This window comes from Nicotiana tabacum, chromosome 16 (assembly GCF_000715075.1).
Source record: "Nicotiana tabacum cultivar K326 chromosome 16, ASM71507v2, whole genome shotgun sequence".
NCBI lineage: Eukaryota > Viridiplantae > Streptophyta > Magnoliopsida > Solanales > Solanaceae > Nicotiana > Nicotiana tabacum.
This window is the reverse complement of record NC_134095.1, coordinates 5,841,659-5,855,389: the sequence shown is the minus strand read 5'-3', so window position 1 is coordinate 5,855,389 and position 13,731 is coordinate 5,841,659.

Sequence of the window (13,731 nt, the reverse complement as noted above, 5' to 3'; positions counted from 1 at the left end):
GGCCAAATTCAATTTAATTTAAGAGGCCCAAATCAATTACACCTGAAACCCGCCCCAGTTCAGCCCAAACCCGTCCCAACCCGGTCCAGCCCCGTTTCCACCTAAACGACGCCGTTTGGATAAGTTTTGATCAGGACCGTCGATCTCCTTTGATCGAACGGTCCCGAGCTTCACCCGTTACCCGACCCAACCTGTTTCCCCGTACTCGATCTCCATTAAACTCCAAACGACCCCGTTTTCCCCTTCCTAATTGATCTGGACCGTTGATTGCCATTAATCCAACGACTCTAGTTAATTCCTAATTTTTATAATACCCAAAACCCCTTACCCCTCTCAGAACCCCCCTCCTTCGTCTCTCTTCAGAGACCAACCAACACACCACCGTCTTCCGCCCGCCAAAAATCGCCCACGGCGGCGGACGGTGGCCAATCACCCCCAAAAATACACCCCAGAACCACCCCGAGCCCCTCTTTCCAAATCTATGACTCGTTTCCCTCGAATCACCCTAGTACTTCTTGAATCTTCAATCGAAGTAGTCCGGTCCCAAAATCCCCAAACCCTACCTCACCCAATATGCCCCAAATTCACACCGTAGAACCCCCTCACTCCCTTCTTCACTAATCCATAACCAGTTTCTTTCGAATGGGGCCCAATCTGCTCGAATCTTAAATCCAAGAGCCAAACCTGAACTCAAGACTGATGATAATTTTAGAACCGAGTTCGTCACAAAATAGTATTACTCACTTGTTTTGACAAAGAACAAGTGGCTAACATTATTTGGCGATGGAATCGAAAAGTCAGGGTACCAAGCTTTTCCAGTCTAATCGGTAAGTTCTTGCATGTTTCTGTGTTTGTTTGATTAATTTTATTCCAATGGTCATTTTCCTCTTCTCATTTTCTTTGGTCAATTTCAATTGAAATTCGATCAGTACTCTGGTATAAATTATTTTTGTTCACTGTTTGTTTCTTTAGATTAGTTTTGTGGATTTGTTTCGTATAATTGGGATATCAGTAGACTTTGAAATCGTATTTCGTTTAATCACTTAGTCAGAATAATTAGGATTAGTTCAATAGTTTGGTTTAACTTCTTGTTTAATTATATTGATAAGAACTGATTAATATAAGTATAATTTAAGTGTTTACCTACTTAAGAAGCTTCTAATAGTGGTAGGGTTGGGATTGCAATAGCTGTTTAAATTAAGAAAGCACTAAGCTAGTGGGTAGTTAAAAATGAAAAGGTAAATTGATAATGGAGGATACACTAAAATGAATGCCTATAAAAAGGCTGAACTTGAGAGGTGTAAAGGAGGGACAAGAGAGATTCTGAGACAGAATACAGAGAGATATAGAGTAAAAGATAGAGAGGAGAGAGTCAAAAGAGTTCATAGATAAGAACATTCTGAAAAATACTGATTTTTTTTACTGTTACATTGATTCATCCGGAGTTACTCACTGTTTTCTTGGTTAAAAATCTGGGTTGTTCTTGCTGTTTGGTTACTGCTGAACTTCATCCCCCTATTTCCTTTATTTTCAAGTACTATATTTTGAGCTCTATTAAATATGTGCAGTCAGGTTTGATGTATGAAATGCAAGAGTGAGATTTAGAATATGGCTCCAACTAGTGCTGTACTTCGTTTATTTGACACTGCGTTGTAGTTCATTTCATTTCTTAGTTAGTTTCTGTGTAATTTAAGGACCATTTATCATTTCCTGTAGTGAAAATTTATTTGAGCCATGAAAGGCATGTTTGTGTTTAAATTCTACTAGAAATAATAGGTATTTGATCTTAAAAATATTCAAGTCAACTATGGATCAGCTGAATCCATGTGATTCTATTAAAGTTACAAACTATCCGAGGCATCAGTTGTTTGTTTTCTTGTCTAAATTTTTTGATTCGAATCATGATTAGCTATGACACCATGCTAAAGCTACTAGTAAGCTCATACTGATACATCTATGATAGACTTGTGAATGCATTTAGTGTGAGGTAAATTCGATTCTTTTAATATTTATCAGATTAGTTTATAGAAGTGCTATTGGGTTTAGTTCTAAGTCTCTCCTGGCTGTTTAGTTGTTCGTTCTTTTTGAAGCAATTAACTTTGGAGGCTAAGTAGACGAATATGTGTATGTCTCATGGAGTTTAACTGATTCACATAGGGTCAGCTTTGGGTTAATTACTAAATGAGCATTCGTGGTTGTTTTTGAGTTGAGTCTGGGCCATTTCGTGTGTTGTAAGTCAATTTAGGGTCCTTCAATATTGAGTTTGGATACTGTTTGTGCTGCCGAAGGAATTCGACCTTGAATCCCTGTTTTTTTTTTGTCAATGCATAATAGTTGTCGAATTAGGCCTTCTTTTGGGCCTAATTCAGGCCACTTAGAAATCATTAGACCAGTAGCATTTATAACTTGACTTGGGCTCCCTTTGAGCCCATATTTGAGATGATAAAAAGACTCACGTCAATATTATAAATCATTCTAATATTATGCATTTTATTAGGCATTCTCTCGAATTTGGCTTAAATTGTTTGTTGCGCTCAAATGGACAAAAGTCTGGCATGTTTATTTGTATCCCATTACCCGTGTTAATTTGGAGTTGGCTATAATTACTCAAGCTCACATGACTTAGGCCAATAATTTTAAGTCATGAATTAGCTCTTACTTGACGCAAAGCTTAATTTACCATCCGCGTCCTATCTTTACAATTGACGGTGTTAATGTAAATAAATTTGTGTTGAAGGGGTGTCATATCTTCATTTTCGGTGTGTTAGTTCTAATAAGTAGAATTGTTACTTCATGCTAAGAGAAGTTTATTTCTTTTGGAATAATAACAATGCATCGAGATTTTTTTTTATCGTATAATCTTTACTTGTGCTAATTTGTGATGCTTGGGTATTTGAATTTGGCTATTAGTGAGGTTAATGCTAAAAGAATCTTGCTGCAATTCGTAGGTTGTTTAATTAAGCACAAATAATTTATGGCATTCGCATTAATTTCTTATGACTTAGATATAAAATAACAAATGATCGTAGATTGCTTTAGGCACGTTCAATGTATTATTGTGATTATGTACATGTTCGCGTGACATAATTATGGTTTTCAAAATAAATCGGAGTACGCATTCGCACAACTTCGGCCAAATTTTTAAATAATAATAGAGCATCGTTAATCATGGATGAAATAATTATATAGTATCCCTAAGTCATAAATCGGTTAAAATTTTTTATCATTCTTGTGCATAGATCATAAACTAATAAATTTTCTTTATAAGATTGTAGTAAGTTTCTTTTAAAGAAATGCGTTTACAATACTTTATCACTTAAGCCATAAAAGTTGAAAATTTTCAAGTGTTAATTTAGTAGGAATATTTCTTTTTAAAAAAGGAAAAGAACAAAAAATAACGTTGGATAAGGTATTTGGAATTATTAAGTTCACTAAGAAGTTTTTTTTTGGGCTTAATAATTCCATATCTATCCTAACCTTAAATCAAACATAGGAAACAAATAACTCACAAACCGCTAGTATACTTTTAAGCGTATTTAAGTAAATTATTGTGATTATGTACACGTTCGCGTAACATAAATACGATTTTTCATTTTATTTTATAAAAAAAACAAACAAAATCGGAATATGAGTTCGCGCAACTTCGACTAAGTTTTCTTAATAATAACAAAGCATTACTAATTGTGGACATGTTCGTGTGACATGATTTTTGACGCGCCAAACAAATGGGTACACGTACGCGTGACCCGTTTTAAGATAATTTTCTTAGTTAAAAGCGGTCAAAAAGTTAAAATTGCACATAGGTTCAAAATATTTTAAATCAGATAATTAGGCCATTTATGACAGTTGAGCGACCGTGCTAGAACCACGGATCCCGGGAATGCCTAACACCTTCTCCTGGGTTAACAGAATTCCTTACCTGGATTTCTGATTCGCGAACTGTATTACAGAGTCAATCGTTCCTCGATTCGGGATTTTAAACCGGTGACTTGGGACACCATAAATCTCCCAAGTGGCGACTCTGAATTTAATGTAAATAATCCCGTTTCGATTGTCCTTTAGTTGGAAAAACTCCCTTATACACTCCTTCCCGGGTGTAGGAAAAAGGAGGTGTGACAGTGTGCAACAATCATTCCATGTAATGTAGGCAATAATAGAGCATTAAATAGCAACAAACAATAATAAATGACATTTAGTAAATAAAAGGAATGATTCACCCAATATAGGAGGAACTAGGTGTTATTCCTCCTGACAATGATGAATGAAAGAAAAATCCTCGAATTATCCTTGGATCTGGTGGAAAGTATGGAATGATGTAGATAATAATCTTGGTGAAAAAGGTGATGTTTGTATCTTAGTAAGAGAGAGAATCTTTTGTCAAAGTGTGTTCTTACAAATGAATATCACCTGCCCTATCCCATTGTCTCTTTTCTTATTTATATGAGACATTTCCCTAACAAACCCTAATATTACAAGTGCAGAGAATATCTACTGAAATATTCTATTTAATATCATATCTCAAAAACTAGCTGTTACAGCTTTGTCAGTGGTGTTCGACCCCGACAATTATTGGCATCTCGACCACGGATCTCGCTGATTCCTGGTCGACCTCGACTGACTCTTTCCTTACTGCTATCTCACCCTAAATATTCTAGGGCAGATTTTGATCTATACAGTTAGTCCTTCCGCTTATTGAGACCGACTTCAGATGGGCTCAATGAGCGAATACTGTCTAACGTGGTCGAAGCATTGGGACGACCTGACCGAGTCATGATGATTGGGGCGAGTTGGTAGCGTGTCCCTTTGTGAACCGTAAATTTTAGGGTTGTCAGTCCCACGAATCAGGGTGATGTCATGGCGACAATCGTTATTATGACGCGATTTTCGGATGTGTTGCTTTGTTTCGCGTGCATCTTCTGATTGAACCTGCCACTTCGCTTACAGTGATAGGCAATAATGGATTAATTCCTTGGTTTTGACGCTTGAATTTCTATAAATAGGGGTGTGTGGGAAATGTTTCAATCTTTACGAAATCCTTGCATCAGAAAACTCTGTATCTTCTTCTTCTTCCTCCATTGTTGTGCCTTTCTCTTTCAATTGCAATGATCTCTATCATTTTTGACTCTCCGTATTCAATACCTTCCTTCTTTTTGTCGCAAATATGTCTAATGTATCTTTTGGGCCGAGAGAGTGAAGTGAACCAGTCTCACTAGCGATTCTCTTGCCTCCTCATTCGAAGAGCGTTCCCACTGCTACAGAGGATGAAGGCTTCCCAACTGTAGAAGAGATAGTTCCTCGTAGTCCTGACGTTAGGTATAACTTTTTGAAGATGCCTAAAACCGATCCCAATGACAAACGCTGATTTGTTAGAACTCAGAGCAAAATATGGCCTTCCAAGCGATGTCGAGTTGATTCCCGCCGGATGGGATGAGGTATGACACCACCGTCATGGGTATTGTGCGTTCTATGCCTACCCCATTCATATCGGCTACACTTTCCCTCTCCTCCCTTTGGCGGAGGAGTTCTGTCGCTTCTATGGTATTTGCCCGGCTCAACTCGAGTCGTATGTTTACAAACCCATCAGGATGCTCACTAAGTTCACCGAGTTAGCCGGGGTCGAGATCACGCTTCGACACTTGATACACTTATTCGCCCCCAGCTTTTATAGAGGGACGATGCTGAACCTCCGCCATCGAGGAGGCAAATGTCTGGTGGTGAAAATGGACGATAAGGCTAACCGCCAGTTTTAGCTCAATTTCTTCTTCGTTAAAACTGAAGACATGGTAGCCAACGTCGACAACTTCTTTGAATCCTGAAATTGTGCACGTAAGTGCCTCGCTCATTTGCACGTAGATACTTGATTTTCTTTGTTTTGTTATTGATTCTGACCCCTCATCCTTTTCTCATGCGGCCAAGACCTTGCCTCCCCTTTTAGTCGAGAACATTTCCGGTTGGGTCGGCCAGATCCTCCCACATATCACTGGAATTCGCAAATGGTCGGGCTTTCTCAAGAAGTTTGGGCCCGCTCCTTCCTTGACCAGTGAGTTTCTTCACTTTGGCTTAGTGGCTATTCGCCTTCTGTGGTTCACTCTGGTTGACCCCTCCCTCCACCCCTCTTTTTTTTTATCTTTCATGCTTTTTTTAATTTTAGCCCGAGGGTCTTCGAGGAGGCCAAAAGCTCTCCCCTGCATTCTGTAGGAGGAAAGCTGCTACCTCTTTGACTTATGCCCCTTATACGATCGCGGCTAGGCATGCTCGCTCCTTGGTCCCGCCTGCTTGTCATGACCCATTTCCATAATAGGTCATGATGACGCCCAACACCATTGCCGGGCAAGCCAACACGGAAAATACCAAATAAGTTCTCATTTTACTTTTACCAAAATAATTGCAATAATTCCTTAAGTTAAAATTAGAACGAATAATAACTAGTAAAATACCCAAGATAATTATACAATCCCCAAAAGAATAGTCTACTAATGTGTGTGTCAAGACCTGGTGTCACAGGTTGTGGGCAACTAATAGAATATAAAAAGAATCAATCTATCCTACTATCGGAAATAGAATAGAAAACAAAAATAAATGAGAGAGACTCCATCAAGCTGCTGAACGACACAGGAAGGGAAGCAGCTCACCATAGAAGTTTCGAAATCTGCTCAGGGATGCGCATCAGACTGATAACCAAATGTACCTGCCTCATATCCTGTACAATTAAGTACATAAGTGTAGTATGAGTACATAAACAATATGTACCCATTAAGTATCCTATCTAATCTTGAAGAAGTATAGACGAGAAGTCGACTTGACACTTACTAAGGTCAAATAATATGAGAGATGAATTATACTGAGCATGGATAAAACAAATAATTAGCAGTGTGTAGCAAGAACTAACAAGTCCTCTCCTAGATAATGTCACAGCTGGCAACTCCTATTCCAGGACATATAATAAACTCTAGTCATAGAGAAATACTGAGTAAAGCATGCGCAAGTAGTGTCGAGGTTGTACGGCTCGATCCAACATAAAAGTACAATTGTGCACTGCCGAGGGTCGAACGACACGAACCATAAATGCATCTATTACCTCGCTCGTGAATCAATCATGCGACACGGTCAATGTAATTAAACACAGCAACAAGCAGACAAGAACACATAACTGGGGAGAAATTACTCACTGAGTTATCAACTTCTCTTTAAAAAGGCCAAGAAAGATCATGTTCCTCTTAACTAGTCTCATTTATCATAATCACCATGATTTAAGCAATCCAAATTGAACATAGGTTGCAATATTACCACATAAAGCATGCTTCTGGGTCCTAAACTACCTGGACTTAGCATAATAGTAGCTACGCACGGACTCTCGTCACCTAGTGCGTATGTAGCCCCCACATTTAATGGCAAATTATTAGATTATATCACCTATGGGGACAATTCCCTCTTACAAGATTAGATAGGAGACTCACCTCGCTCCAAAGTGCACTTCCAAAAACGTACTTATACTAACATGCCGAAACGTACTTAGACTCACCCCCTAAAACCATTTGAATCAAACTTATGAACTTCAAGTTCTTAATTTCACTTCTAACGTGCCGAAACGTATTTATACTACTCGGATTGACACCAAATTTGGCGGGCAAGTCTTAAATGTTATATTGGACCTGTACTGGGCTCCAGAACCAACATACAAGCCTGGTACCAACGTGATCAATCATTAATTAGTTTCTTTAAATCCTTAGAATTTCAGTTTAACAATTTCTAATAAAAATTCATTACTCGGGCTAGGGACCTCAGAATTCGATTCGGGGCATACGCCCAGGTCCCATATTTTCCTACGGTCCCTCCAGGACCTTCAAAATACAAATCCGGGTCTGTTTGCTAAAAATGTTGACTAAAGTCAAACTTAGCTTTTTAAGAAAATCTTAAGGAGTCAAATGAGCATTTTCAATCCAAACTCTTCCAAATCCCGAACCAACCATCCCCGCAGGTCGTAAATTAGTTAAAACAAGCGTGGGAAGTTTTATTTAAGGGAACGAGGTTCTAAGAAGCAAAAAGACCAGTCGGGTCGTTACACTGTTGCTACTTCAACATCAGTTTCTTCTCTGTTTGTGGATATTTTGGTAGCGGAGCCTTTGGCTTCCCCTTTATACCATCTTATGGACGAAGATGAGGATTCGTTTCCAAGTGACGGGGATTTGGTGCCTCGCAAGAGGAGGTTAGTGGTGCCGGTGACAGGTTTGCCTGGGCTGTAGACCTTGTGATGATGATTTTATCATTCATGAGACGACGACCATTGTTCTTGAAGACGATGTCGAGCTGGTGTTTGAGGTTTTGAGATCAGCGGAGGCTGTTGAGAGCATATCTCTTTCCTCCGCGACGATGGGAGCCGAAGGGCCGGCTATTGTGACTTCTGATACTTTACGGTAGAAGGGGCCATCGACCTCACAACTGCTGATGATACTTGTTGATAACCAATTTTTCTTTATATATTTTTTAATCCATATATATACTTTCAAAATAGCATATATGCAGTTATAAGCATGCATGAGCATTTTTGTAAATTTTTATGCAATTTTTATAATTTTTAAAAGCTTCAAATTAATTTATTTCTTCCTTTTTTATTTATAAAATTTTCAATAATTATCCTTCAAATTATTTTTCTGGTGATTTAGCCATCTAAATTTTTTATTTATGCCAAAATATTGTTTAAATATTTTTGGTGCATTTTTATAATTGCATTTTACATTTTTAAGCTAAATTGCATATCTTTGCAATAATTGCCCTACTAATGCATAATTACGTTATTGATGCATAAAATGATCTTTTGTATTTTTAAAATGTTGAACGACTATTTTTAATCATTTTAGTACACTAAAATATTTTTTGGACATCATTTGTTATTTTTATAAATTATATAGTATTGAAAATGACTATTTAAAATCTGGCCTAATTTCATTTCAATTTCAACCCCAATACCCAGCCCAATTTTTTAAAACCTAAACCTACCCAGGTCCAATACCCATCTGCCCAACCCAAATACCCGGCCAAATCCTAGCCGTTGATCATTTTGATCAACGGTCCAGGTTTCCCCTTTTCCTTAATTAAACCAACCTATACCTCTCTAACCTAATTCATTTTACAACTTACACCGCCATCACCTAATCCTCTCTGCTCTCAAATTCTCTCAACCTAAACCCTAATCCCATCTCATTGACCCTCATCTATGGCTATCTCCGGTGGTTTATCACCACCTCCCAGGCCTCCAATGGCCTCTCTCATGTTATTCTTGCTATCTCTAGGGCCCTCAAGGGACCAGGGATAGTAACTTGCATCTATGGTCTTCTCTCGCCAGTTTCAGGCCATTCCAATGAGATTCCGAGTAAGATCGTCCTATATTAGCTACGATCTATGGGTTTCTCTATATGCTTCTTCATCTCTGTATGGTTCTCTCCGAAACCCTAATTTCTTTTCTAAACCTCCTAGATCTGTACAGATCTAAGATGATTTGAGTTTGTTTCCTGTGAGTTTTACAATAGCCTTAAGATTATTTACAAGAATCGTATGATTTTCAAGTGATTTTCATCTTTTCCTAAAACAAGGGTTTCTGGAATTTCTTTTTAAAATTTGTTTGATGAATTTTTGTGTTTAAATGTCTGCTTCTCATATATTTTGACTATTTTTTATGAGTCCGCTACAACCCTAACTCGCTTGTACCAAAAGCCCTAATTTTTGGGGGTTCTTCGTTTGGTTTCTGAGTATTAGTACATCTGATTGTGTTCTTGCTTTGAGTTCTTGTGATTTCCCGTGATTTTCTTGTCCTAATATGCTTCTACTGAATTTCTTAGTTCGACCTTTCACTGATTTTATGTGCTTGTGTTCGTTCTGACCATTCATGTTAAGACTTGTATATTTCTCCTTGAATTAGTGTCGTTTAACTACGTGTTTTGTTAAAGCTATGTGAAATCCTGACTATTCATGTTCTATATTATTTTATATGCTAAACATGTTGACTCTTTCATGACTTTTTGAACCCTTGATTACTCTGAATCCCTTATTTCCTTGTTTAATTTGAACACTTTCCATTTAACTCTTGATTCTTACTTCTCTATTCGATTTGACTGAATTGCTTGCCTTAATTGTTTTTCCCTACTTGTGTTTGTATTCCTCTGATTATTACTGATTTGTTTCCTTAATTAAACTGCTGTTCATTTACCCCTAATTACCTACTCTATACTAAGCCTTATTTGATTCTTTTCCTTAAATACTTAGCACGATTTTACCGTTGATCTAATTGTCCCTTGATTAAGGAAAAATCTTGTTGATTTACATGTGACTTCCTTGATTTACAACTTAATTGATCTCTTATCTTATGTGTCAAGCTTTTGATTACTATATAAACCTCCTCTTCTTTTAAGTTCTAGACAACGAACATTAGTTCAAAAAATCATTGCTTCTTACACTTAAAGGTTCTCTTTCTCCACTACTACTTGTGATTTCTCTATTGAAATTTCATTTGCTTTATTTTCTGCACCCTTTTCTTCAACTGGTATGTCTCTAGTTAAGTTTAGAAATCCAAACCCTATGTGTTTTTCATTCCTGCATTAGTTCATCAGTTATGAGGTCAGCTTGTATTCCTGCCTACTTCTTTGCTCATCATGTCTAAAATCTGCCTGTCCAATGTATTCTTTAATTCATCACTCTTTCTTACTTACTTCTTTGCCTAGCATATCTAAAATTCTATCTTGTTCAATACATTTTTACACTCTGCACTCTTTCCTACCTACTTCTTTACCTAGCATGTCCAAACTATAGGTTTAATCCTGTTCAAGACAGGCCAACTATCATCTATGTCCTAAATATTTATTGAGTCTCTAAGATCCTAAGTGTTGCTTGCAGTTTATGACTATATGTTTCCTCTATCCCTATCCCTGTACCCTAAGGTGATTCTTATGTGCCACAATCCCTTTATCCCCATGTGAAGTTTTGTTTGTTAAGTGTTCTGAATGTCTCTTATGACCAATTGATTGTCTGCTGTTTTGGTACTCTTCTCAAAATGTCTTTCACCACGAAACTATTTCTTGTTTCTGAAAAATTTCTTTTACTTCTAAAGTCATCTCTATACTATTTTCAAAACAAAACTATGTCATACACTCTCACACTACTCCTAGAATATTAGATGCCCATCTGGCATGTGTACTGCCTTGAGATACTTGAGATCTCTCTGAACTCTGGCATGTCAGGGCTGGCCTTTCCACACTACACCTAAATCAGTTACTAGGTGTGAGCACTGGTCGGGATCTTTGAGGTCCTTAGGGAACTCTGACACACCTAGACATGATCTTGTCTATGGAACTTTGGCATTTGAGGCTATTGGAGGCTTGGAAAGTCACTTGGGCCTGCTTCAGGCTCCCTATAGTTAACTTCTTATTTTTCTTTATTTTATGTAATTTATTCAGCTGGTCTGTAATAATTATTTATAAACAACATTGGGGTAATTAGTGAAAAGGGGTGGGTAGTTATATATGTTGGATAAATCAGGGTAGATACTATGCCTATAAGATTTGTGTTAATGCATTTGCTATGCTTGCTATACTTTTACAATATTAGAAATCATGCCTATAGGATTTAAATGGCTTCACTAATAGAAATCATATCTATAGGATTAAAATTAACTTTATAATTAGATATCATGCCTATAGAGTGTAAAGTGATTGAGTTCAAATTTCTGCTACAACATGTATTTACATTCGTCTTACTAGAAATCATGCCTATAAGTTCGAAAATCAGCTCTTAACAATTAGATCCATGCCTATAGGAATTAAAATCAGAAATACTGCCTATAGAACTTAAAATCAGTTTAGTTAAACAAATAGTTTAATTCATTCTAAATTGGCTTAATCAACTGCCCGCTTCTTTAAATAAGTTTTTCAAACACTGTCTTAATTTACTACCGCTAGAAAGCATGTCTATAGGATCTCGAGTGTCCGTTTAAAAGTTTTTCACTGTCTTACTACATTCCTTAATTAATGTAGATACCATGCTTTTAGGACATCATTGTTATGCGCTTAGGCAAGCCTCTAGGGCGATTTAAATTTTACAACTATGAAACTGTGCTTTGTTATTCAAAACTGTTCAGATTTAATAGGTCTAAATCAGTAGGCAAGCTAAATAGGATTTTTATACTTTGTCCTAATTCAATACTGTATAATCCCTGCTTATCTAGATATCATGTTCTAGGATTTTCTCTTAAATACTTGACTGTTGTTTGAAGACGTGCATTTACTTGTCATCTTTGTGGAGGTGACTGTGAGCCTATAATTTGTTCCTTTTAAATGCAGTCCTAATTGTTCTTAATTGACGCCTAGACTTTTTATCCTTTAAAACCTCTGGAAGTTCTAGAACTACCCTAGTTAGAGGTCTTAAATACCTCCAGGGCCACAAGGAAGGGACGAGTAGTGCACGCATAGGACATCTGTCAAGGTTATTAGAACGCTTTAGGCTATGACCAAGGGAAGGGAATTGGGTAGTAAAGATATGATGACTACGCGCTAATGTCACGTGTAGCCCCTCATTGAGGATTGTTTACCGGGCATTGTGTGGGGTGATCCTATAGGCTAACCAACCTAGGACCCCTCTTTCCTAATTCCCAATATTTAGACTTTACTCTTTTGTATGCAACTTGTTCAAATTCTGTCTTATTACTTGAGTCATACAAGGTCCAAAACATGCCCTTATTTGCAAGTATGTGTTTAAACTATTTATTTGTTAAAGGACTATTTCATAAGTATAAGTTCGGCCGGGACCCACCGTTGTGGACCAAGAGGGGTGCCTAACACCTTCCCCTTGAGGTTATTTCGAGCCCTTACCCTAAATCTCTGGTAATGTAAACTAGTCTAAGAGTTAATCACTCTAGGTGCCCTAACGCATCATAATCCGTTAGGTGGCAACTCTTCAAAAACTCAAATTCCCAAAAGGAAATGAGTTATTACCCCCCATGAATGTCGAAACCCGAACTTCTCTCTCTCTCTCCCTCTCTCTCTCTCCCTCTCTCTCTCTCCGCGGAGGGAATGGAAAAAAGGGGCGCGACAATGCTTCTTCATCGATAGATGGAGAGGTAAAGGCATTGTCGAAGATGGCTATGACATGGGTTCAGACCTCGATGCTGCCGAGATAAGGATGATGGAGGAAGGATTTACCCAGCTTGAGGTGAGACTAGAGGGATCCACATGGACCATTGTGATCCCCATGGATCATGATTTATCAAAGAACACAGAAAACGTGGTTCCTACCCTCGGTCACCTTTGCTCCGACGTGGAGGGTGAAACCCCCAAAGAGCTAGATGATGTTATCCTATCGAGGAGTATAGCTAGCCTCGCTCTAAGGGTAAGTTTTCAAGGCTTCTTTTTCTGTCTGTCATGATCAAAATCTAGGCTTTATTTTAGTGCTTTGCCTTGTCAGCGAGGGCATTCTTATTATTTTTTTCTCGCAGACCATGATCTTAGAAATTGAAAGTGCCCGAAGGAGAAGTGTAAGTCTATATTCACGAAGTTGCAATGCAAATACTTCGAGTACTGTGGCAAATACCGGGAGATCCGCAGGCGGTTTGGTGAGGGCAACAATTTGCAGGCCCTTCGAGATGAGCTGAAGGAGAAGGATAACGAGCTAGTGAAGGTTAGTGAGAAGTGCAGTGGCCGTGTGGGGTCGTTGAGCAATAAAGAGGAAGAGCTCGAGGTCAGCATG